The sequence below is a fragment of the Capra hircus genome, chromosome 16 (assembly GCF_001704415.2).
Source record: "Capra hircus breed San Clemente chromosome 16, ASM170441v1, whole genome shotgun sequence".
Taxonomy (NCBI): domain Eukaryota; kingdom Metazoa; phylum Chordata; class Mammalia; order Artiodactyla; family Bovidae; genus Capra; species Capra hircus.
Window position 1 is genome coordinate 45,871,295 of NC_030823.1, and position 23,643 is coordinate 45,894,937.

The 23,643-nt window shown below is 50.1% G+C and overlaps 1 long non-coding RNA gene across 1 annotated transcript in view; it reads left to right on the top strand.

Annotated features, from left to right (window-relative positions):
- NPHP4 overlaps window positions 1-23,643 on the top strand; it is a 146,504-nt gene that overhangs the window by 18,881 nt on the left and 103,980 nt on the right. Inside the window, exons 5-8 of the long non-coding RNA XR_001919296.1 lie at window positions 6,539-6,711; window positions 7,793-7,857; window positions 11,678-11,833; window positions 22,156-22,292. This is a non-coding gene — a long non-coding RNA (nephrocystin 4). The remainder of the gene's footprint in view (window positions 1-6,538; window positions 6,712-7,792; window positions 7,858-11,677; window positions 11,834-22,155; window positions 22,293-23,643) is intronic.

Genomic DNA, 23,643 nt, shown 5'->3' on the forward strand with positions numbered 1-23,643 from the left:
TGCCCTCCTCCAGGAGGTCTACCCTACTCAGAGATCAAACCCAGGTCTCCTGCATTGCAGGCGGATTCTTTACCAGCTGAGCCACCAGGGAAGCCCCAAAACACTGGAGTGGGTAGCCTATCCCTTCTTATGTCCGCTGCACTGCAGGTGAATTCTTAACCTCAGAGAGGGAGGTGACTCTCCTTTAAAAGTGGAGGCTGTCCATAAGAAAGAATGGAACAATGCCATTTGCCGCAATGTGAATGAATGTAGAGATGATCATACTGAATGAAGTAAGTCAGAAAGAGAAAGACAAATACCGTATATCACTTACATGTGGCACCTAAACTATGGCACAAGTGATCGTATCTATGAAACAGAAACAGACTCAGACATAGAGAACAGACTTGTGGTTGCCAAGGGATGTGGGGGGCTGGGGGAGGGAAGGATTGGGAGTTTGGGGTTAGCAGATGTAAACTGGTTTATATTTATAGTGTAGGAAACTGTTGATATATTCACTATCATGTGATAAACCATCATGGAAAAGAATATAAAAAAAAGAATATACCATCTGATGCAAAGAGCCGACTCATTGGAAAAGACCCTGATGCTGGGAAAGATTGAGGGCAGGAGGAGAAGAGGGCAACAGAAGATGAGATGGTTGAATGGCATCATTGACTCAATGGACATGAGTTTGAGCAAACTTCAAGAGATGGTGAAGGACCGAGGAGCCTGGTCTGCTGCAGTCCGTGGGGTTGCAGAGAGTCCAACATGACTTAGTGACTGAACAACAGCAACAATGTGTGTATAACTGAATCACTTTGCTATACAGCAGATATTAACACAACATCTGTAAATCAACTCTACTTCAATAAAATTAAAAACCAAATAGATGCTGTAATGTCAGTGTATCCAAGTGAAACTCCAGGAGGCTCTGCCCAGTGACTTGGTTAACTGCCAGTTTCCTGGACATGCCCTCCCCCCTCCTTACCCACTTTCGTGTTCCAGGAGCTGCTCCTGATGTAAACCATTTGCAAAGCAGGAATCCAGCATGGCTCCGGGCACCGTCTCTGCCGAGAGCGCCTGGTCCGTGTCACTTAGGAGGGTTTCTTTCCTGTCTGGCTCAACAGAAACAACTCCTGGGGACCCTCCCTGAGCCAGAAATGGGGGTGGGTGTAGAAGTGAGTGGATGAATAGAAGAAATGATATCTCTCCATGATGAGAGATAGGGATAGGGATTTAGTTGTTTGGTGATTGAACTGTCTACCATGTGGGCTTCCCAGGTGGTGCTAGTGGTAAAGAATCTGCCTGCCATTACACGAGACTTAAGAGCTGAAGGTTCGATCCCTGGGTCTGGGAGATCCCCTGGAGGAGGGCATGGCACCCCACGCCAGTATTCTTGCCAGGAGAATCCCATGGACAGAGGATCCTGGTGGGCTACAGTCCATGGGGTTGCAGAGAGTTGGTCACGACTGAGCGTCTGAGCACATAGACATACATGTGGGGACAGTAGAAAGCTTCGAATTTGTCAGCTTCTGTGTGTTCATCACAGTCTCCTGGGGCTGTTTCTGCTTCAGGTTGTAACTGGGTGTGCTGTTTCTGAATAAGCCCAGCCATCCTTCTCCAGGCGGGAGTGGGACTGGCTTTGGCCAGGGGGGTGGGATCTGATGCAAGGAGGATATGGGCTGAGTCCTGCTCCATCCTGACTCCTGTGGGGTCTGGGGCCAGTTGTTTAAACTCTTGACTCTGAGTTCATCATCTGTGCCTGATGGACAGCAGTGTCCACCTCCTAAGGGTCCGGAGTGTAAGCAGTAGGTTCTTCCCAGACAAGTGCCCAGGGAGCAGTAGGGGCTCACTCAGCAAACACTGGCTGGGGGTCTGCTCTGTGCCAGGTTATGTTAGGACCTGGACATGCCCAGATGGGTGAGACGGTGTGTGGTCATTTTAGCCGTGGTGGGGTTTGCATTGTCACTGTAGATGGGAGCTTGTCAACCTTGGCTCCACAGACACTTTGAGCCAGATAATTCTCTTGGTGCGGTATTGGGTGAGGGACAGTGTCTCCAGGGCTGTGTTCTTTTCCTGCGAATAATGCTGGGCCCCACCCCAGATGAGTGGGAACTTCTGACTGGAATTAGAGATTTTGCATCTCCCGGAGGAGAGTTTTGCTTGCTGGATTCACTGTGCTTGGAGTGGTCAGTCTTGCGGTCGGTCGTGTGCAGCAAACTGTTCTGAGCCTCCAGTGGAAGGCTGAGCTGATAGAGGCTGCAGACGGATATGTGGTGTATTTACCTTCCTGAAGCTACCCTACTAAAGGTTTACTAAAGAAAATTGTTTGGTGGGGCTTCCCTGGTGGTCCAGTGATTAGGACACCATGTATCCACAGGTTCGATCCCTGGTTGGGGAACTGAAATCCTGCAGGCCGCGTGGTGAGGTCAAAGAAGGGGAAAACAAAATTGTTTGGAAGGTACTAGTTTAATTTCTGTGCCTCTCTCCCCGACCTTGTCCTCAGCCTGGGACGGAAGAGTGTGTGTCACTTAGGGCAGGTTGAGTGGCTGTGTAGCCGCGGGCTAAGCCTGTACACAAACACCCCTGTTCATCTGAAGCCCAATTTCGATTCTGTCACGTGTGTGAAAAATGGACCCTCAGCCCCAAGGGAAAATGTGGGCGTTTTTGAAGATGAAGGCATTAAGACAGGAGCATTTCTGTGATTTATTAGCCAGTTTATCCTGTCAGGGGGGCGCCTTGTCAGGGGCGGATGAGTGAGCTGTGGCATGGAGGGGCCAGAGCCCTGCTCTTCTGTGTCCCACGGCTTCTCTCTCGGTAATCAGACGGGCTTGACTTCAACTTTTAATCCTGCAGTGGCAGCTGATGCATCTCCAGGTGTCCTGCATGGCCGCCGCCAGGCGTCCTGACCCTGGAGGGCTTGGTTTTTTAAAATATTTCTTTACTTGGCTGCGTCGGGTCTCAGCTGCATTGGGCGGGGTCTTTCGATGTGGTGCATGGGCTCAGTAGTTGCACTGTGTGGACTTAGTTGCTCTGTGGCATGTGGAACTGGGTTCTCAGTCCTCTGACCAGGGATCGGATGCGTGTCCCCTGAATTGGAGGGAGGATTCTTTACCACTGGACCACCAGGGAAGTTCCTGGAGGGCTTGTTTGCAGAATTGCATGATTGTGCTTGGGATGTCTGACCAAGCACACAGGGGTGGGGTGGGGGTAGGGGGCCTGGGTTCTAGGTGACTTGGATCCTCTGGGGATCCCCAGCTGGGTGCCTGAAGGGCTGAAGCCACAGAGTTGGGTGGTTCATCCCCAGGGCTTTTACTCGTATAGAACTTCTGAGCTGGTCTGCCCTGGGCAGGGTGTGCATTTTCTACCTGCCTAAGCTGACTCTTGAGAAGTCCCTTGGACTTCAAGGGGATCAAACCAGTCAATCCTAAGGGAAATCAGCCCTGAATATTCATTGGAAGGACTGATGCTGAAGCTGAAGTTCCAATACTCTGTCCACCTGATGCGAAGAGCCGACTCATGGGAGAAACCCCTGATGCTGGGAAAGACTGAGGGCAGAAGAAGAAAGGGGTGACAGAGGATGAGATGGTTGGGTGGCATCACGGACTCAGTGGACATGAGTTTGAGCAAAGTCTGGGAGATAGTGAAGGACAGGGAAGCCTGGCGTGCTACAGTCTATGGGGTCACAAAGAGTTGGACATGATTTAGTGACTGAACAACAGCAACAAATTAACCTTTACCTTTGAACTTCTTGAGGGCTAGATTGTGTTTCTAGGTTCCTTTGAAATTCTTTTTTTGTTTTTTTTTTTGATGTGGACCATTTTTTTAAAAGTCTTTATTGGATTTGTTCCAATATTGATTCTTTTTTTAAAATATAAATTTATTTATTTTAATTGGAGGTTAATTACTTTACAATATTGTAGTGGTTTTGCCATACATCAACATGAATCTGCCTCAGGTATACACGTGTTCCCCATCCTGAACCCCCCTCCCTCCTCCCTCCTCGTACCATCCCTCTGGGTCGTCCCAACGCACCAGCCCCAAGCATCCAGTATCATGCATTGAATCTGGACTGGCGATTTGTTTCATATATGATATTACACATGTTTCAATGCCATTCTCCCAAATCATCCCCCCCCCCACAGAGTCCAAAAGACTGTCCTATACATCTGTCTCTTGCTGTCTCGAGTACAGAGTTATCATTTTGTGTTTTTGTTTTGTTTGGCCGAGAGACACATGGGATCTCAGCCTTCCGACCAGGGATCGAACCCTTGCCCCTTGCATTGGAAAGCGAAGTCTTAACCGCTGAATCACCAGAGAAGTGCCTGGAAATTCTTAGTATGTGCGGCGCACTCATTAGAGAGGCAGTGAATCATGTTTGGAAAAGCAGTAGTGAGGGGATGAGGCGCTCAGCCCTTGTGTTGCCTTGTAAAACGCTGAGCTTCCAAGGCCGGCCCTGCTGGTGAAAGTGGAGTCTCTGGGACAGACTGGACTGGGGCTCTGTGGTTAGTTTGGTCTCAGAATAAGTTTTTGCAGTGGTAAAGGAGAGGGAGAGGCAACAGCCATGAATCGGTAAGTGAAAGTGAAAGTCACTCAGTCGTGTCCGACTCTTTGCGACCCCAAGGATGACTGTACAGTCCACGGAATTCTCTAGGCCACAATACTGGAGTGGGTTGCCGTTCCCTTCTCCAGAGGATCTTCCCAACCCAGGGATCAAACCTAGGTCTCCTGCACTGCAGGCAGATTCTTTACCAGCTGAGCCACCAGGGAAACCCAATTGGTACCTGGGACATGCCCAAAGCAGCTCGTCCTACCGCCTCCGGGCAAAGGATTTCAAGGTGACCTCTGAGCTGAAGGATTATGGCTGCTCTGCATCACAGCTGACAATATTTGTTTCACTGCCAAGAAGAAAAGTGGGTAGTGTCCATAAAACCGATATGCACAGGTGTAAATGTGGGAGGTGAGATAATGACAAACTTGACTTTGCGGTGGGGCTTTTTAAAACAGTACTCAAGTCTTGGAAACGGAAGCATAATTCACTCTTGGTCCAACCACCTGTCAGCTGTAAGTGGTCATTATTTTATCATTTTGCAATAAAAGATAATAGAATAACGATTTATATCTCATGGCTGATGTGTTAATGTGTCTCTCTGTTATGCTGGGCTGACAGTCTGTGATTACAGTAAACGTTTTCTTGGTGACACCGTGGTAATGACTCGTTAATGGGGGATTATTCCAAGTTTAAATCACATTGCCACAGCCTGGCCTGGCCCGGCCCTGTGTTGGGGCGTGGTCTTTGAGCTCAGCTGGTGACTCTACCACCTGGGCTTTGCCCCAACAAGGACACTGGATTCCAGGGACCCCTCGAATACAGAGCCTCAGTTCAGTACTGACCTGGGCTCTCGGGTCGCTTGTTCCCTGAAGATTCTCAAACCCAGTTAGTGCCTCCGTTCCTATTATCTGTGTCTACGACATTTGTTAGTTTTAGATGAAAGTGACTGCATTGGATTTCAGGAGATTGGAAACAGTGGCAGAAGGAAGGTGTTTCTGTTCCCATGTGGCCACGTGCATCTCAGTGACGGGAGCTGGATTTGACTCGTCTGTGCGATGGGAGCTGGGTTTGACCCGTCTGTGTCGTCTTTCTCACTCCCCATCCCATGGAGAAGCTACAAGTGGGAAACCTTTTAGTGGCAATTTGAGTATCCTCTGCTTGGCTTGGACCCCTGCCTCACCAAACCTTGTCTTAAACACTGTCAAGGCTATATTTGTTATAAACAAAGATAATTTTGTTGTTGTTCAGTCGCTAAGTCATCATGTCTGACTGCGACCCTGTGGACTGCAGCACACCAGGCTCCCCTGTCCTTCACTATCTCTCAGAGTTTGCTCAAACTCATGTCCATTGAGTCAGTGATGCTGTCCAACCATCTCATTCTGGACTGGGGATGACAGAACGAAATCCTGAAGAAATCCCAGGATATTGCTTAGTTAAAACAGAATTCATTCAGATGCAGCCTCATGGTATTTCCACAGGAAGCAGGGATTAGAGTCTGTTGGTGAGCTGTGATTGAAGTTTGGGCGCTGCATGAAAGGGCTCTGCTGATGTGTGGGCACTGTGGGCAGCTCAGTGGACGTGTGGGTGTGGTGGGCAGTTCACTGGATGCATGGGTGCCACGGGCTACTTATATCTTTGGGCTCAAGGTCCTGGCAGGTGATAGGGGTGGGGTGCATGGCTGCCCCAACCCCTTTCCTCTCCAGAGGCTCTGATGTCTTTTGGCATCTTTTGTGGATGAAAAACTCCCACAGGAGAAGCAAGTAGTCTTGCAACCAGATGCTGGGTGTCCTGGAAGCAGGAGCTGTGACCCCGATGTCTGTTTCTCAGGGGGTCCCTTCCTGGCCACTTCTCTTCTCTGGTGCCTGGAAGGGATGCTGTTCCCCACACGGTGTGTTTGCAGCGTCGACATGAGAATGGTGGAGGGCGAGGAGGGAGCCCGCCTGCGTCCCTGAGCTTCCTTCTTGCAGGTCAAGAGCGTTCACTCTGTCCGCTTCTCTTTGGCAGCCCTTGTATTTTCACACATCCTTGAACCACCCTCATGTTGTGGCCGTGGTGGAGGTGGTCGTTGAAGGCAGGAGACGAGATGGGACCCTCCAGACTCTGTCCTGTGGGTTTGGAATTCTTCGGATCTTCAGCCACAAGCCGGAATCTCCAACTTCCACTTTGCAGGACAAACGGTATCTGCCTCGTTTTCTCAGTTGTTGGGGTTCCCAGCATCTTTCTGTGGTGAATTAACTGCTCGTCCACAGTAAGGAAGCTCTGAATTTGCCAGCTTCTGTGTGTTTATCACAGTCTCCTGGGGATGTTTTTGCTTCAGTTTGTAACCGTGTTTGCTGTTGCTGTGTAAGCCCAGCCATCCTTCTCCAGGTGGGAGCAGTACGGGCTTTGGCTAGTGGAGTGGGATCTGATGTAAGGAGGATACGGGCTGAGTCCTGCTCCATCCTGACTCCTGTGGGGTCTGGGGCCAGTTGTTTAAACTCTTGACTCTGAATTCATCATCTGTGCCTGATGGACAGCAGTGTCCACCTCCTAAGGGTCCGGAGTGTAAGCAGTAGGTTCTTCCCAGACAAGTGCCCAGGGAGCAGTAGGGGCTCACTCAGCAAACACTGGCTTGGGGTCCGTTATGTGCCAGGCTCTGTTATGTTAGGACCTGAACGTGCCCAGATGGGTGAGACGGTGTGTGGTCATTTTAGCCGTGGCGGGGTTTGCGTTGTCACTGTAAATGGGGGCTTATCCACCCTGGCTCCATGGACACTTTGGGCTAGGTGTGCCTTTGTTACGGGGCCATCCTGAACAATGTACAGTCTTACAGCCCACAAAATGCCAGTAGCCTCCTCCCTGCCCAGCTGTGATAGCCGAAAACATCTCCAAACTTTACCAGTTGTCCCGACGGGGCAAAATCCTCCCTGGTTGGGAACCACCACTCCAGATACACAGCCGTAGAAGCCCCTCAAATGTTGTTTCAAATCTTGGGACGTTTTCAGGCACAAGGTGCTCTCCAGGCATTGTTCCCAGTGCCCTTGCTCAGGCTGTGTTCGGACCATGCAGTGGGTACTCTGGACAAACTTGCCCACCAGCGCTGTGGGCTCACGGAGCCGATGCTGTGCTCAGGTGTCTCTGTTCCCTCTGGAGGGTGGTGGAAGCTCCCAGAAGGGTGAAGTGGAGGTCCCCACAGCCTTTCCTTTTGAGAAGCATACCTGGGGGTCCTGTGGCTGAATGCAAGGTGCTGATGTGCGGCTCACGCGTCTTGTTTTGCAGGCTTAGACTGTATCATGGGAGCCCGCGAGCCCTCCTCCACCCGCTCCTTCAGGACCCCATAGAACGTAAGAGATGCGGCCTGGCCAGGCTTCCACAGCACCTGCTCATCATGTCACTTCCCTGAGTATTAGAGCGTCACCAGCTTAGCTCTAGATCTATAGATCCAGCTATAGATCTGGGGAACGTGTAACGTGGGCTTGGAGTCTGATATAATTTAAAGACCCGGGGGCTTCCCTGGTGGCCCAGCAGTTGGGACTCTGTGCTCCCACTGCAGCAGCTGAAGGTTCCATCCCTGATTGGGGAACTGGGATTCTGCATGCCAAGCGGTGCAGCCAAAGGGTAAAAAAAAAAAATAAAGAAAATTTAATGACCTGAGACACATGAGCCTGAAGGGAGCACACAGCTTTGTGAGGATGACCCCGTGGGGCCCACCTGGAGGGAGGGCTGCTGGCCCCCCGGCCTCTGGGTGGCAGCTTTGCCCCCGCGGGAGTAGTTGCTATCTTTCACGGTCACTGGCTGTCCCCAGAAGCCTCTGACTAGAAAGTGCATGGGTCGTCTCCAGCACAGCAAGGTGTCCAGTGGTGCCAATGACAGGGACATCCTGCAGGAGCACCTACTCTGTGTGGGCTCAGTGCTGAGCGGCCACCTTAGGGCAGAGTGGGCTTCTTGCCTGCCTCTGTGGCTTCTCCCACCGAGCAGCCGGAGTGCCCCTGGGAGAGATGTGAGGCACCCCCTGGCTGCTGGCTGAGTGGAGGGTGGATGGTGGGGTGCCTGGTGAAGCAGGGGGATGGGCTGACAGGTCACTTCGGGGGCCTGGTGTGGGGCTCTTTTCTGACCTGGGGGATGTGAACAGGGTTCTAACAGTGGAGGTGGATCTGTTTGGGGCGAGTGTGGGGGTGACTTTCTGTCTGCGAAATGTTGTCTGGATTCCATGGTGGGAAGTTGGTGTCTGCCTTCCAGCCTGTGTGAAACCCTGAGCCTACTTCCACTCCCTGAATTTGGTGAAAATCTCATGATAGAGGAACAGTTAGTCAAAAACTTAGCTTTAATGATAAAGACTGGCTTTTAGTGTTAGTTGCTCAGTTGTGTCTGACTTTGTGACCCAATGGACTGTAGCCCACCAGGCTCCTCTGTCCATGGAATTCTCCAGGCTAGAATACTGGAGTGGGTCAGTTAAGTTCAATTCAGTTGCTCAGTCATGTCTGACTCTTTGCAACCCATGGACTGCAGCACACCAGACTTCCCTGTCCATCACTAACTCCTGGAGCTTGCTCAAACTCATGTCCATTGAGTCAGTGATGCTATCCAACTATCTCCTCCTCTGTCATCCCCTTCTCCTCCCACCGTCAATCTTTCCCAGCATCAGGGTCTTTTGCAATGAGTCAGTTCTTTGCGTCTGGTGGCCAAAGTATTGGAGTTTCAGCTTCAGTATCAGTCCTTCCAATGAATACCCAGGACTGATCTCCTTTAGGATGGACTGGTTTGATCTCTTTGCAGTCCAAGGGACTCTCAAGAGTCTTCTCCAACACCACAGTTCAAAAGCATCAATTCTTCGGTGCTTAGCTTTCTTTATAGTCCAACTCTCACATCCATACATGAATACTGGAAAAGCCTTAGCTTTGACTAGATGGACCTTTGTTGGTAAAGTAATGTCTCTGCTTTTTAATAAGCTGTCTAGATTGGTCTTAGCTTTTCTTCCAAGGAGCAAGCATCTTTTAATTTCATGGCTGCACTCACCATCTGCAGTGATTTTGGAACCCTAGAAAATAAAGTCTGTCACTGTTTCCATTGTTTCCCCATCTATTTGCCATGAAGTGATGGGACCAGATGCCATGATCTTAGTTTTTTGAATGTTGAGTTTTAAGTCAGATTTTTCACTCTCCTGTTTAACTTTCATCAAGAGTCTCTTTAGTTCTACTTCACTTTCTGCCTTAAGGGTGGTGTCATCTGCATATCTGAGGTTATCGGTATTTCTCTCGGCAGTCTTGATTCCAGCTTGTGCTTTGTCCAGCCGTGCATTTCTCATGATATACTTTGCATATAAGTTAAATAAGCAGGGTGACAATATAGAGCCTTGATGTACTGGAATGGATATTCATCCCCTTCTCCAGGGTTTCTTCTCGACCCAGGGATCAAACCAGTGTTTCCCACATTGCAGGCAGATTCTTTACTGTCTGAGCCACCAGGGAAATCCTTTTAGATTATTTCCCAATTGAATTTAATCATTGACTTGCCAGCATTTTCTCTCTGGAAGTATCCTTAGACTCAGCAACTGTTATCAGCAAGCACCGCCCTCCCCCCACCACCCCACCCAGGTCCATTCTAGGACCATGGTTCTGGTGGAGGGTATGGGGGCTATGGATGTGTGACGGGCCTGAGGAGGGACAGCCACAAACTGACAGCTTATCCTGTCAGGGTGCATTTCCGAAAATGTGGGGTATTTTTCTTGACTGGGTGATGCATTCCCATAATCCAGAATTCAAACTATGAAACAGTGTGAGAAGGTTCAGATGAGGTCTCCTCACTCCTGTGCTCAGCTCCTCGCCTACACCACAGGTGATTTCTTCTCTGGGGTCTGGGGGCCCTTCCCGGTCTTCTGATAACACACGCGCAAATGTGCATGCCCGCGCTCTTGTTCTTGCCCCCGTCACGTCGTCCCAGACCTTTGTTTTTCCCCTTAACTGTGTCTCTTGGAGGGTGTTTCATATCAGCACTAGGAAGCATGCTCACTCTTTTTACCACTGGGTGGCATTTAGTTGAATTGCTGTTTGTGATTGAACTGCCCCCTGCCAAACAGACACTTGGAGCTGTTCTGTAGGAGCAGAGGGTTGAAGGTTCAGTGAACATCTGGCCTTTTGTGAATGTGCATGTGAATCTGTAGGGTAAATTCCTGGAAGTGGGATTGCTGGTCTGGGGGCCCTTCCATTGCAGTTTTGTATTATTTCCCCTGTTTGCCCTCCATGGAGGTTGTACCAATGTGCTCTCCAGCCAGCCATGTAGCAGAGTGCCTTTTAGGGCATTTAACATCTTACAGTAAGCAGATCCTATGTGTGGAGTGGTCAGATATTAAAAATACGATTTTCAATAATACAATTTTATTTGTAATGAATGCACATTTAGTTCTTATGAGAACACTTAGTGCTCCTCAGGAGGTGGTGAGTCCCCTGTCAGTGGAGGAAGTCAAGCAGTAGCAAGATGCACCATTTGGTGGCCATGTTTTGGGGGCATGTCTGTATCCCCCTTAACCCCAGGCCCTGTGGTCCTGCACCCAGTTTCTGCTGACACCTTCCCTCTACCTCCCTGAGAACTCTGTCTGAGCTGTTCCCAGCAGTTCCTTTCTGAGGACGCTCTCCTTCTTCCCACTTCCCCAGCATGTTATCCAAACCTTCCTTGGGGTTCAGATCCCATTCTCCCATGTGTTACGGGTGTCAGTGGGCTTGTATCTTAGTCACCGCATGCTTGTGTCCTCTTTGAGGACAGGACTCTTAGAGGTTGCTGGCTGCTCAGCACCTAGTCCTGCTGCTTTGTGCGGCTCAATGAATGTGAGGCTGAGATTGAAGAAGAGATATTCTTGTCAGAGCGCCCTCCAGGGTCCCTCTGATCATGGGAGCAAGCTGTACTTGACTACACTGCTCGGGGGAAGAGGTGAGTAGAGAGATTCTATTATGTCAGATCATAAACAAGTGTCTCTTTCATTGCAGTGTTACCAAAGGAGGTATTAAGGGTTGATTCTTTTTTGCTCTTGGCTGAACAAACAGAAATTCCCCTCTCTCCCTAGAAAAATACTTTTCCTGTTTGGCTCTTACCCAAGATGCTTGGCTTATTGGCCGGTGTGACTGAAGGTGCGTTGGTTTCAGCTGTTACAGGAGGTGTTTTCTTCCCCAGAGAACAAGCACATGACCCTCATTGAGAACTGCAGCCTGCAGTACACGCTGAGGCCATACCCGCTCCTGGAGCCCGTGTTCCATCTTCTTCCCGAGAACCTGCTGGTGTCCGGTCTGCAGCAGATACCTGGCCTCCTTCCAGCTCATGGAGAATCAGGTGAGGACTCTTCTGTTTCTCGTCACTTGATGAGTCTCTGTTAGGTCGGATCTTGCCAGAACTGGGCTGCATGGGGTGAGCATGCAGTGGGTGAGCATGGGTTGGGTCCCTCCGGCTAACAGCCCGGTGGTGGTGGGGGAGAAGAAGCGGGGAGTGGGGAGGTGGAGGGTGGCTGTGTCGTCTCACTGGCGTTCCCTTCCTGAACACATCTCGCATCCCTTGGGTCCTCTCTGCCTTCTCTGCTCGGGAAATGGTCTCATAAGACAGATAGCTCATGTCTTTAGGACCATGGCCAGGAAAAGCACTGTTGCTGGATCCCACCCGTGCTGGACCGCCATATCAGTGGCTTGGTTATTATAACTTCTTAATTGTGGTAAAATAGGTATAATGTAAAACTTACTATTTTAGCCATTTTTAAGTGTGCAGCTCAGTGACATTAAGTCCACTCGCATCGCTGTGCAGCCATCCCCCTATCCATCTCCAGAGCCTTTTCATCTTCCCCAACTGAAACTGTCTCATTAAATACCAATTCCCCGTCTCTCTGCCCCCTCTGCCCGCCCTTCTAGCCTCTGCCCCCCCACCATTCTGCTCTCTGTCCCTATGAACTGACTCCTTTAGACCTCACAGAAGTGGAATCCTGCAGGAAGACTGGTCCTTCTGTGACTGGTTTATTTCACTTGGCATAATGTCTTCCAGGTTCATCTGTGTTGTTGCGTGTGTCAAGATTTCTCTGCTTATTAAGGCTGAATAGTACCCCATCATATGGAAGGGCCACCTTTTGTTTATCCATTTACCTGTCCACTGACATTGGGCTGGCCCACCTTTCGACTTGCGAGTGAAGCTGCTTGATTACTTTGGAGCTGAAATCCATGGGACAGGCTCAGGGCTGTGTCTTGGTGTGATTTAGGAGTTGATTCTCCTGGTGGATAAAGGTCAGCCCTTCACAACCATGAATCCCTTTAGGGGTTGATCTGCATTTAGATTCTACTGATGGGCCACACCTTCTTGGCCTCCTGCTCCTTCCGGGCACTTCTGGGGGCTCTTTTTTCTGGCTCTCTGAAAGAATCTATGAGAAGGGATTACAGCAGCCTTTCCCACCTGGCGCTCCTGGAGCCTCTGTTCTCTGGGAGCTGGCTCCCTGCTCCATCCAGGAGAGTTAGGATGTGGCTTTGGGTGTGAGCAGCGGGGAGGAGAGCTGGGAGGTGCCGAGTGTTTGGCTCAGAACAGAAACACCCAGGACCCAAAGAGGAGGCTCAGCTCTGGGAAGGAGTGTGTGTCTTAGCAATGATGTCCATGCGTGTGGCCTGGGTGCTGGGGTCTAGGCTGGGCATCTGAGGTCACTAACTCCTGGGACGGGTACACAGTGGTCCATCCTGAGCTCATTGTTTCTCCAGCGTCTCAGAGAGGAGATGCTGATACATGAGAAATGACCAATTAACCATGAACAGGAGCGTGTGTGTGTGTGTGTGTGTGTGTGTGTGTGTGTGTGTGTGTGTGTGTAAGAGCACCTCCTGGTCATGCTGCTGGAGAATGTGACACCTGCATCTGGCTCTAAGCCCTGCCCCAGCCCTGCCTACCTGCCTGCTGGTCAGGGAGGAGCTGTCACCACCCCCGCCGGGATCGCGCAGGTATTAGGTGCCCAGGTGTGGACCTGCAGGAAGTCAGCGGATGAGTCTTTCTGACCTGGAATTCTGGGTGTTTAAGCAGAATGTTCTCGGGGCCTGATGTGCATCCATCACCAGCGGGGGTCAGTAGAACTTCAGCTAAAACGTGAAGATACAGAAGTGGAGCGCAGACGTGCTTCTGTGTCCCTGCTGGGAGGTGCAGGAGAAGCTCAGGGGTCCAGACAGGCCCCGTGTTTGTTCTCAGCATCTCAGGTCAGGCTGGAAGGGTAAAGGGCTGCGTCATGGAGAAGAGTTCTGGATTCAAGGAGCTCAAGTCCAGTTCCTGACCCTGAGTTTGCGTTTTTGGACGAGCTGAGCCCCCTTGGCCTCTGGTTTACCTCTGATGTGGAGTGGCAGGCACTGAGGCCTTTGAGGGATGCAGGTGGTGTCTGTAAAATGGCAAAAATGAAGAGCAATTTATGTTGTTGTTTAGAAACAAATGGCCAGAATGCGCTCTAGCAGGTGGGCGGGAGCTGCCTTCAGTGGGCAGGAGCTGTGCTCACTCCTCTGAGGGAGAGGGGACCAGGGCAGCCTCCCCTCCAGTCCCCAGACCACCTGGGAGCAGAGACCCTCTTGCTCAGCCCCCATGCACAGCCTCCCAGGCACCCAGCCCGCTTTCTGACAGCGGTCACTGTTTCTGTTACACATTCCGCCCAGGGTCTCATGGGCTTGTGTGACTCACTCTTGAGAGAATTGTTTTGCTGGATGGTGTTTCACGGCCCTGAAGGGCCCAGGCAGGGGCTGGTGCTGGCCTCAGTGGTGGGAATCACTCGTCTAACTTGCTGAGGGCTTGGTTTTATTTTGCTGTCGTGATGGGACTCAGCTGTTTGTTCATTTGTAAAATACCGCAATGTGGAGAAGTGAGCTGCTTTCACTCTGTTTTATTTTTTTACAACTTTAATTGGAGGATAATTGCTTTACAATGTTGTATTAGTTTCTACCATACAACATTGTAAGTCAGCCATAAGTGTATGCATATCCCCTGCCTCTTGAGCCTCCCTCCGACTCCATCCCACCCCTCTCCGTTGCCACAGAGCACCAGACTGGGCTCCCTGTGTTACACAGCAGCTTCCCACTATCTGTTTATTTTACACATGGTAACAGATATATGTCAGTGCTAGGAGTGGGTTGTTTTCAGTTGAAATGTGGATGGAGGTCATTGTAGGGTCACATGTGGTTTTCATAAGTGTGGTAGCTGCAGGAGGTTTGGCTGGCAGGGGTGGTGAGGTGGTGCCCAGGGCGCTGTGCTGGGCAGTCAGTGCAGGGGCTCACTGCTGCCCGCTGCCCTGCTGGGCCCTCATGCTGTCAGTCATCTCTCCTCTCTTGCTTGGCCGGCTCACTGCCCTCTGCTCCCCGGGAACCCATCCTCCCTCCCTCCTGTATCTCAAGCATCGGCATGCCAACTCTGTGCTGGTGCGGGGCTGTCCCCGGGCTGACCTGGCAGCTCACTGACCCAGCCCTGCTTCCTCATCTATTAAACCGAGCTAGGCAGAGCTTTCCTGAGAACTGACCTGCAGGCTTGCCATGTGGTGGCCCCTCTTGGCTAGTGTGTCCTCGGGCTGGCCCTCTGCCTACTGAGGTGCTTCCCCAGCCCCAAACTGCTGATGCTGCACTTTCACAAACAACATATGGGTCCCGGGAGGGGCCCTGCACCCCAGGCCTGAGCACCTTGTGTAATGATGGGGTTCTCCCACCAGGCTTCCCCGGCCGAGTTGACTGCCCACCCTCCGGAGTTGGGCTATGTGTCTTCTAAATTCCCGGATAGTGACTTCGATCCCCCGTGGTGACGGAGTGGCCAGGGACAGGGCCATGCTCCCTGAGGCTGCTGTGGTTCAGGGGCCAGTGTGCTACAGCTTCGATTCTGACCCCTTGCTGAGGACAGTTAAAATGACAGAGTTAATCTTTATCCAATAAATTCATAAAACTAAAAGTTTTCCCTTCCAACCTCACTCCCCAGAGATAACTGCTGCTAGAAGGTTGGTGTATACCTTTTATATACTAATTGATTCACTGATTACTCAACACGTGTTTGTAGAGTAGATCCTGTGGGCAGCAGGCCCTGTGCTGGGGCTGAGGGTGCAGCCCTGTGCTCACACAGTACAGAGTCAGTGCATCCTTCCTGGATGAGGGCCAGCCTCAAGTCCCAACTGCGGTCCTCACAGGCCATAGAAGGTATTTCAGAGCAAACCTGGGGCTTCTCAGGTGGCCCAGTGGTAAAGAACCTGCCTGCCAATCGGAAGACGTGAGAGATGGAGGTTTGGTCCCTGGGTTGGGAAGATTCCCCTGGAAGAGGAAATGGCAACACACTCCAGTATTCTTGCCTGGGAAATCCCATAGACAGAGGAACCTGGAGGGCTATAATCCATGGGGTTGCAGAGTCTGACATGCTGAGTACACATGCCATCTAGAGCAATTGTGGACTAGCTCAAGTTCACTTACATTCCTGCCTAAATTGTTCCTAAATTTCGTTTACATTCTATTGCTGTTGTTGCTACATTCTCTCTGTCTTGGGAGGTGTGTTCTGGTGAATGAAACACACCCGGCAGGGGAGCTGCGTCCCTGGGAGCCTGAGGTCCTCGGGTGGGGGTGTGTTACCAAGCGTGTCCTTGAAGGATGTCTCTAGGCAGGGGTTCTCACCGTCCAGTTTTCTCTGCCCTGTGTTCGGGAGAGTCTCAGGAGAAAAGGCATCATTGAGAAGCAGGAGCAGGGCTGCTGTTGGGAGTTGCCTCTCCACCCAAAGATGTGGCAACGGATGACTGAAAACCTCACTCATTTATAGTGCACGGGGGTCAACAGTCCCCCTGCTGGGGGTCAGCTCTGCCGAGGCCCCTTTTGTCTGTGCTGGCTGCTGGTGCTGGTTGAAGGAGGGAATGACAGTGTCAGGAGGTGAAGCTGTGCCCGTGGGTAGTGCTGGCATGCTGGGGAAGTGCCCCAAGGCCCGAGGTGATGGGCAGGCTCCACTGTGGCCCCATGTGACCACTCTGAGCCTCTGCCATGGCCAGTCTCCTCTGCAAAATGGGGGCATCGTGAGGACCTGCCCGGAGAGGTTTGTATGGGGATCAAGTGAAATGGGTCAGTAAAGCCCTGCCTCAGCCACATGGGGTGTGCCTGGCAAGACTGAGTGGCTGCTTCTTGGTCTGGAACGTTCTGTCTTGAGTTGAGTTGGGGTGGCTCCTTTGTCATAGCTCCCTGTGACTGCCACAGGGTGCCTGGGAGCTCTGATCTGTCTCATGTCAGAAGGCCCCTCAGAGCTGTTCTTTCTTTGGTCGTGGCTTCTGGAAGTTTGCAGAACAGGTCTCTGGCCAAGCCAGGCTCAGAACTGGGCCCCTTGCACTGGGAAAGGCAATGGGTCAGCTCTGGGTTTCCTTCTGTTTCTATTGCACCTGAAGATGGCGGGGAGGGGAGTGCTGGCTGGTGGCTCTTCTCACTGTCCCAGTGCTTGTTGACCAGGGAGTGACCTCTGGCTTGGGGACCGCGCAGACCCTTTGAGGGAGCAGCCCTCAGGGAAGGGCACTTGTTTCCCATTCATGCTTCCATGGAAACAAGACTTGGTGTTGGGGGACATGAACTGGTAACATGCTGGGGAGTATCTTTGGGGTTGGGTGATTTTGCTGCTTGGCACAAATTGTTAGGGAGAGGGTGCCAGTTGTAGTCTGTGTGTCCTTCTTCCGTGGATTCAGTGGGTGCCCCCAGGATGCTCTCTGCCCCAAAGGTTGGGGTGTGTCCAGGGGTTCTGGCTCCCTGGACTGAGTGATGGAAGCCCAGGTGGGAGGCAGGATGATATGGGCTCGCTGGCTTCAAGGCCGAGAGCGTGGGGCAGCTCCAAGTGTGGGGTGGTGCGGAGGTGGGGGGATCTCACAGGAGCACAGGGAGCTCGGCAGTCACTGCCATCTCCCTCTGGGGTGGGGGTCATGGCCACCTTACCTGGAGCCTCTCCCCCTCCTGTGACCGCCCATGGAGCCCTGGGCCACTTGACCCTGAAGACATCTTTTGGGCAAGAGTTTAATTGTGATCAAGAGCCGAGGGATTGTTTGGTAACCAGCAAATGAGCTGTCTGGGCTCTAAAGCAGTGAGCACACGCCAGCAACAGGGTCCTGTGGATCAAGGTCACAGAAGAAGACAGCGGTTGTGTGTTAAAAATGCTGAAATCACTGGAGGGGAATGTGTCCTGCCCTATGATGTAGACACATGAATTGACTTGCAGAATGAATAATATGCAGTCTGCAAAAATAAGGGGGTGACAGGCATCCTTTATGTGTACCCCCTTCCCTCTGCTCCCTCACCTCCTGCTGCTCTGGGTCTTGCCAGCGTCACCCCCTCCCTCCCCTCAGCTCCCAGAGGGACCCGCTGCCTGGCGATTTTCTGCTGTGTTCCCTGAAATCCTGTATGGATGATTCATGTGCTTCCTATGTGTGGAGGCACCTTGAGTTCCTGCCTGTTGCTGGGAGAGGGGTCCGTCTCCCATGCCCGCCTCCGCTCTGGGCCCTCCCTCTTGCCTTCTGTCTCTGACTGAGGCTCCCAGCTCAGGATGTGCTTCAGAGACTTGCTTGACCATTTTATGAAAGGCTGCACTTCGTATATTTCTGCATGTCTTTTAACATCATGGTTAAATACACATGTCGTAAAATGTGCTTTTCTAACTATTTTTCAGCACGTGGTTCAGGAGCGTTAAGCACATTCACATCGTTGAGCAACCCCGCGTCTCCAGAACACACTCATCTTGCAGATTTAGACTCTGCAGACACAGTAACTCCCCACCCCCGCCCAGCCCCTAGCAGCCCCCAGTCTACGTTCTGTCTTGGAATTTGATGACTTTCAGCACCTCATATAAATGGAATTATGCAGTACTTGTCTTTTTGTGACTGCTCATGTCACTCAGTGTAACGTCATCAAGTTTCACCCATGTTGTAACATGCGTCAGAATCTCCTTCCTCTTTGAAAGTGAAAGTGAAAGTGTGAGTCGCTCAGTCATGTCCGACTCTCTGGAACCTTGTGGCCTGTGGCCCGCCAGGCTCCTCTGTCCATGGGATTCCCTAGGCAAGAATACTGGCGTGGGCTGTCATTCCCTTCTCCAGGAGATCTTCCCACCCCAGGGACTGAACTTGGGTGTCCTGCGTTGCAGGTGGATTCTTCACCTTCTGAGCCACCAGGGAAGAATGATACTGTGTTGTGTGGATGGACCACAGTTTGTCTGTCTTTCTTTCACTTCTTGATGGGCATTGGGTTGTTTCCACCTTTTGTCTACTGTGGATAAGGATACCTGTACTTTTAAATTAGGTCTGATTCATCAACTGACCTGCTTTAAACACTTAAAAATATGATGAAAGGAGTACATAAAATTTCTCAGAAGTATCAAACCTTAGTGTGTATTTGTGATGGGAAAGGTATAAAAAACCATAAAGAGGGGAATAAAGTAATATGTGATTACTGTCTACAGACATACATGTATAGGCCACCGTCAAAAAAGTACAAATGATAAATGCTGGAGAAGATACGGAGAAAAGGGAGCCATCTTGTACTGTTGGTGAGAATGTAAATTAATGCAGCCACTGTGGAAAACAGTATGGAGGTTCCTCAGAAAACTAAAAATAGAGTTGCTACATGATCTGGCAATCCCACTCCTGGGCGTATATCTGGAAAAGATGAAAACTCTAGTTGGAAAGGATACATCACCCCAGTGTTCACTGCAGCACTATTTACAATAGCCAAGACATGGAAGCAACCTAAATGTCCATCAACAGATGAATGGATAAAGAGGATATGGTATAAAAAAATACAATGGGATATTACTCAGCCACAAAAAGGATGAAATAATGCCATTGGCAGCAACATGGATGAACCTAGAGATGATCACACTCAGTGAAGTAGATCAGACAGAGAAAGACAAATGTCATATGACTTTCCTTATATGTGAAATCTAAAAAAATGATACAAATGAACTTGTTTACAAAACAGAAATAGACTCACAGACATAGAAAACAGACTTATGGTTAGCAGAGAGGAAAGCTGGGGGAGGGATAAATTGGGAATTTGGGATTAAAAAATATATACTACTATATATAAAATAGATAAACAAGGACCTACTGTACAGCCTAGGAAACTGTTCAATATCTTGTGATGATGTATAATGGAAAAGAATCTGCAAATATATATATATATATCTGAATCACTTTGCTGTGATTCAGATATATGTGTTGAATCACAGTGAATTACTCTGGAAACACTGAAAATCAATTATGCTTCAGTTAAAAAAAAACCAGAACAGAGTACTGCTCCAAGAAAAAAGATATATATGTATACATGCAAATGTATCAGTTCAGTTCAGTCACTCAGTTGTATCTGACTCCTTGTGACCCCTTGGACTATAGCACGTCAGGCTTCCCTGTCAGTCACCAACTCCCAGACCTTGCTCAAACTCATGTTCATCGAGTCTGTGATGCCATCCAACCATCTCATCCTCTGTCGTCCCCTTCTGTCGGTGATGCTATACAACCATCTTATCCTGTCATCCCCTTTTCCTTCTGTCTTCAATCTTTCCCAGCATCAAAGTCTTTTCCAGTGAGTAAGTTCATCGCATCAAGTGGTCAAAGTATTGTAGCTTCAGCTTCAGCATCAGTCCTTCCAATGAATATTCTGGACTGATTTCCTGGTTTGATCTCCTTGCAGTCCAAAGGACTCTCAAGAGTCTTCTCCAATACCATAGTTCAAATGCATCAATTCTTTGGCGCTCAGCTTTCTTTATGGTCCAACTCTCACATCCATACATGACTACTGAAAAAACCATAGCTTTTGGACCTTTGTCGGCAAAGTAATGTCTCAAAATGCATGTATTTTAAGTAATCTTGTCATCAAATGGACTAATAATATGCAGTTTTATATGTTGTTATATATTGTTCTTTTCACCTACAATGTCATGATTATTTTTTGATTATTGAATATTCTTTTTTGTTTGTTTTTATTTCCTTTTTTGTTTTTTTAAATTTCCTTTTAAATAATCTCTGACAACATGATTTTTTTTCTCATTTTATATGGATGAGCAAGAGATTATTTAACATTCTCGTATTCTTGAACATCTGGTGGTTTCTTACTTTTGTCTGTTATAAATAATGTTCTAATGAGTATTCTTGCAAATAAAGCTTTGCTTCCATCTTTGATTATTTAGAGTCAGACACGACTGAGTGACTGAACTCTAAACTCTTGATTATTTTGCTAAATAAGATTCAAAAGTGGCATTGCTGGGGCAGAAGGTGGATATGGATTTCTTTTTCAAATGTTAAGCTTTTTGATTTGTGTTGAGATAGAGCCGATTAGCCATGCTGTGGCAGTTTCAGTGAACAGTGAAGGGACTCAGCCACATGCATACACGTATGTGTTCTCTCCCACACCCCGTCCCATTCGGGGTGCCACATGGCATTGAGCAGACTTCCCTGTGCTCTACAGTAGGTCCTTGTTGGCTATGCATAGGTTTATTTTTAAGGCTCTTGATGCACTCTAAGTTACAGAGACAGCTGCCTCTCAGCTGCACTGACTGATAACCTTCCAGTAAGATAGTGTTCTTTCCGGCATAGTTTCATCAGCACTGCGTCTCACATCAATTGTTTTTTTTAAGCTTTGGAATTGGGCTTTTAAAATCTAAGACTTTGTACCTCAATATTTAAATAATCATAAAAGTTTAGGAAGAGACAGAGAAGACCAGAACCAGAGAGATGGCACAGAGGGGGCAGATGTAAAGGGGCAGACGCCCCCTGGGGGTGTGTTTGTGGGGGCTGGCTTTGCCTTCTTCCTACTGTGGTGGCCTTTGTTCCAGGGCCCGTGGAGAAGCCTCTCCAAACACGTGTGATGCTCCCCTCTCGAGGCTGGGTTTCCACTCACCTTCTCAGCGTGGGCGCTGGGCTGGATGCCACAGGCCGCCCTCCCTTTCTGTCCTCACCCTCATGGAGCTCACGGTCTGGGTGCTTCTCGATAGGGGTGGGACTTCCCTCTCATATTCCCAGCCCAGCCTTTGTTTCTGCTTATCGCTGCGCCATGCTCACACGTGTGTCTGAGTGTTTCCACATATTTCTGGGTGTCGTTTCTGTCGTTGAGTTGCTCAGTCGTTTCTGACTCTTGGGACCTCATGGACTGTAGCCTACCAGGCTCCTCTGTCCATGGGATTTCCCAGGGAAGAATATTGGAGCGGGTTGCCATTTCCTCCTTGAAGGGGATCTTTCCTACCCAGGGATCGAATTCGCGTCTCTTGCTTCTCCTGCATTCCAGGTGGATTCTTTATTCCTGAGCCACTGAGGAAGCCCATAGTCGAGAGTAAGCATAAGGAAATGAGAAATGACACAGTTGGCTGTGCTCTTGCTGGACAGGAAGCCGTGGGGAAGGGAACAGATGTCACCCTGCCTCTGGCAGCCTGTGTGCCCTCGATAGCTGAGTTAGGAAATTTGTTCCTGGAGGACGTTTGGGGAGGAATTTGGACCAAATAAAATTTGCACTCATTTGATCTGTTTAGCATCTGGGCTTGGGCTGACAGGGCCTCCGGCTCTGAGTCCGTCTGAGCGATGCCCATGCCTTCTTCTTGGTGCTCAGCCCTTGGCCTGAAGCCCTGTGGGCGAAAGGGCCCTCCGGTGGTTGTGTTTCAATGGGTCATCCATCTGAGCCTCTCGTGTCCAGGAGATGCCCTCCGGAAGCCCCGCCTGCAGAAGCCTCTGATGTGCTACCTGGATGATCTGTTCTTCACGCTGTATCCCTCGCTGGAGAAGTTTGAGGAAGAGCTTCTGGAACTCGTTATCAGCGATTGCTTCCGGGAGGTACAGTCCAGGGTTGGGGAATTTAGTCTGAACAGTGGGGAGGGAACACCAGGCAGACTGGGAGATGCTGGCCTCCTGAGCCCCCGATGTGGGCAATCGCAGTGATGCCCCTGTTTCTGTCTTCTTGTCTCTTTGTGCCTAAAGAGGGGCACTAGCCCATTGTCTTAACTTCACTGCTGAGAGGGTGCTGTTAAGCTGAGACATTAATTAACATTCACTTTGACATATCTTAGGGGCTTCCCTCGTGGTGCAGTGGTAAAGAATTAACCTGCCCGTGCAGAAGACACGAGTTTGATCCCTGGGTCAGGAAGATCCCCTGGAGTAGGAAATGGCAACCCACTCTAATATTCTTGCCTGGAAAATCCCATGGACAGAGGAGCCTGGCAGGCTACAGTCCATAGAGTCACAAAGAGTCGGACGCAACTGAGCGACTAACACACACACACACACACACACACACACACACATTAATGTATCTTATGTGTGTGTTAGTTGCTCAGTCCTGTACAACTCCATGCAATCCCATGGACTGTAGCCCGCCAGGCTCCTCTTTCTATGGGATTCTTCAGGCCAGAATATTGGAGTCGATTGCCATGCCCTCCTCCAGGGGATCTTCCCAACTCAGGGGTTGAACCTGGGTCTCCTGCATTGCAGGTGGACTCTACTGTCTGAGCCACCAGGGAAGACCTAATGTATCTTAATCAGTCCTCATTTAAAAGTAAGTTAAATCAACAGATGAGCTTAGGGAAACCTGTAAACTAGTCTACATTTACAAGGGACATTTTCAGAGTACATGAGGATATTTCCAAGGAGATGACTATAAATTGCAACCACTTTGGCTCACTGAAGTGGTTTTCTGGGAGGGGCACTTCCCCAGAAGGGCACTCCCCCTGGGCACTGCCCAGGTCTGCCTGCCTGCGTGACACCTTGTCCCTACATGGGTCCATGTACACATGGCCCACTCTCCCATGTATTCCTTATCTGGATCCTTGGCACAATCGCTCTCAGGCTTCAGTCTTCGATCTGCTGTCCTGCCCAGCCGCCCTGCCAGAGCTGCGGGCAGCGCCCCCATCCCACTGCCTAGAGAGCTCTCTGGGGCATCACCCTGCTTTGTTTCTCTGGGTGCTTGGCCATGGAGAGGACCTGGTATCCTTGCCTGTTAACTGGGGGACTCGCAGTCCCTGTCTGGAGTATTTGCACCAGGAGGACACTGCACAACACTGCACCTGATGTGCCCCAACAGTTGGCGTGTTGTTTAGTCACTAAGTTGTGTCTGACTCTGCGACCCCATGGACTGCAGCATGCTAGGCTTCCCTGTCCTCAGCACCTCCTGGAGTTCGCTCAGATTCAT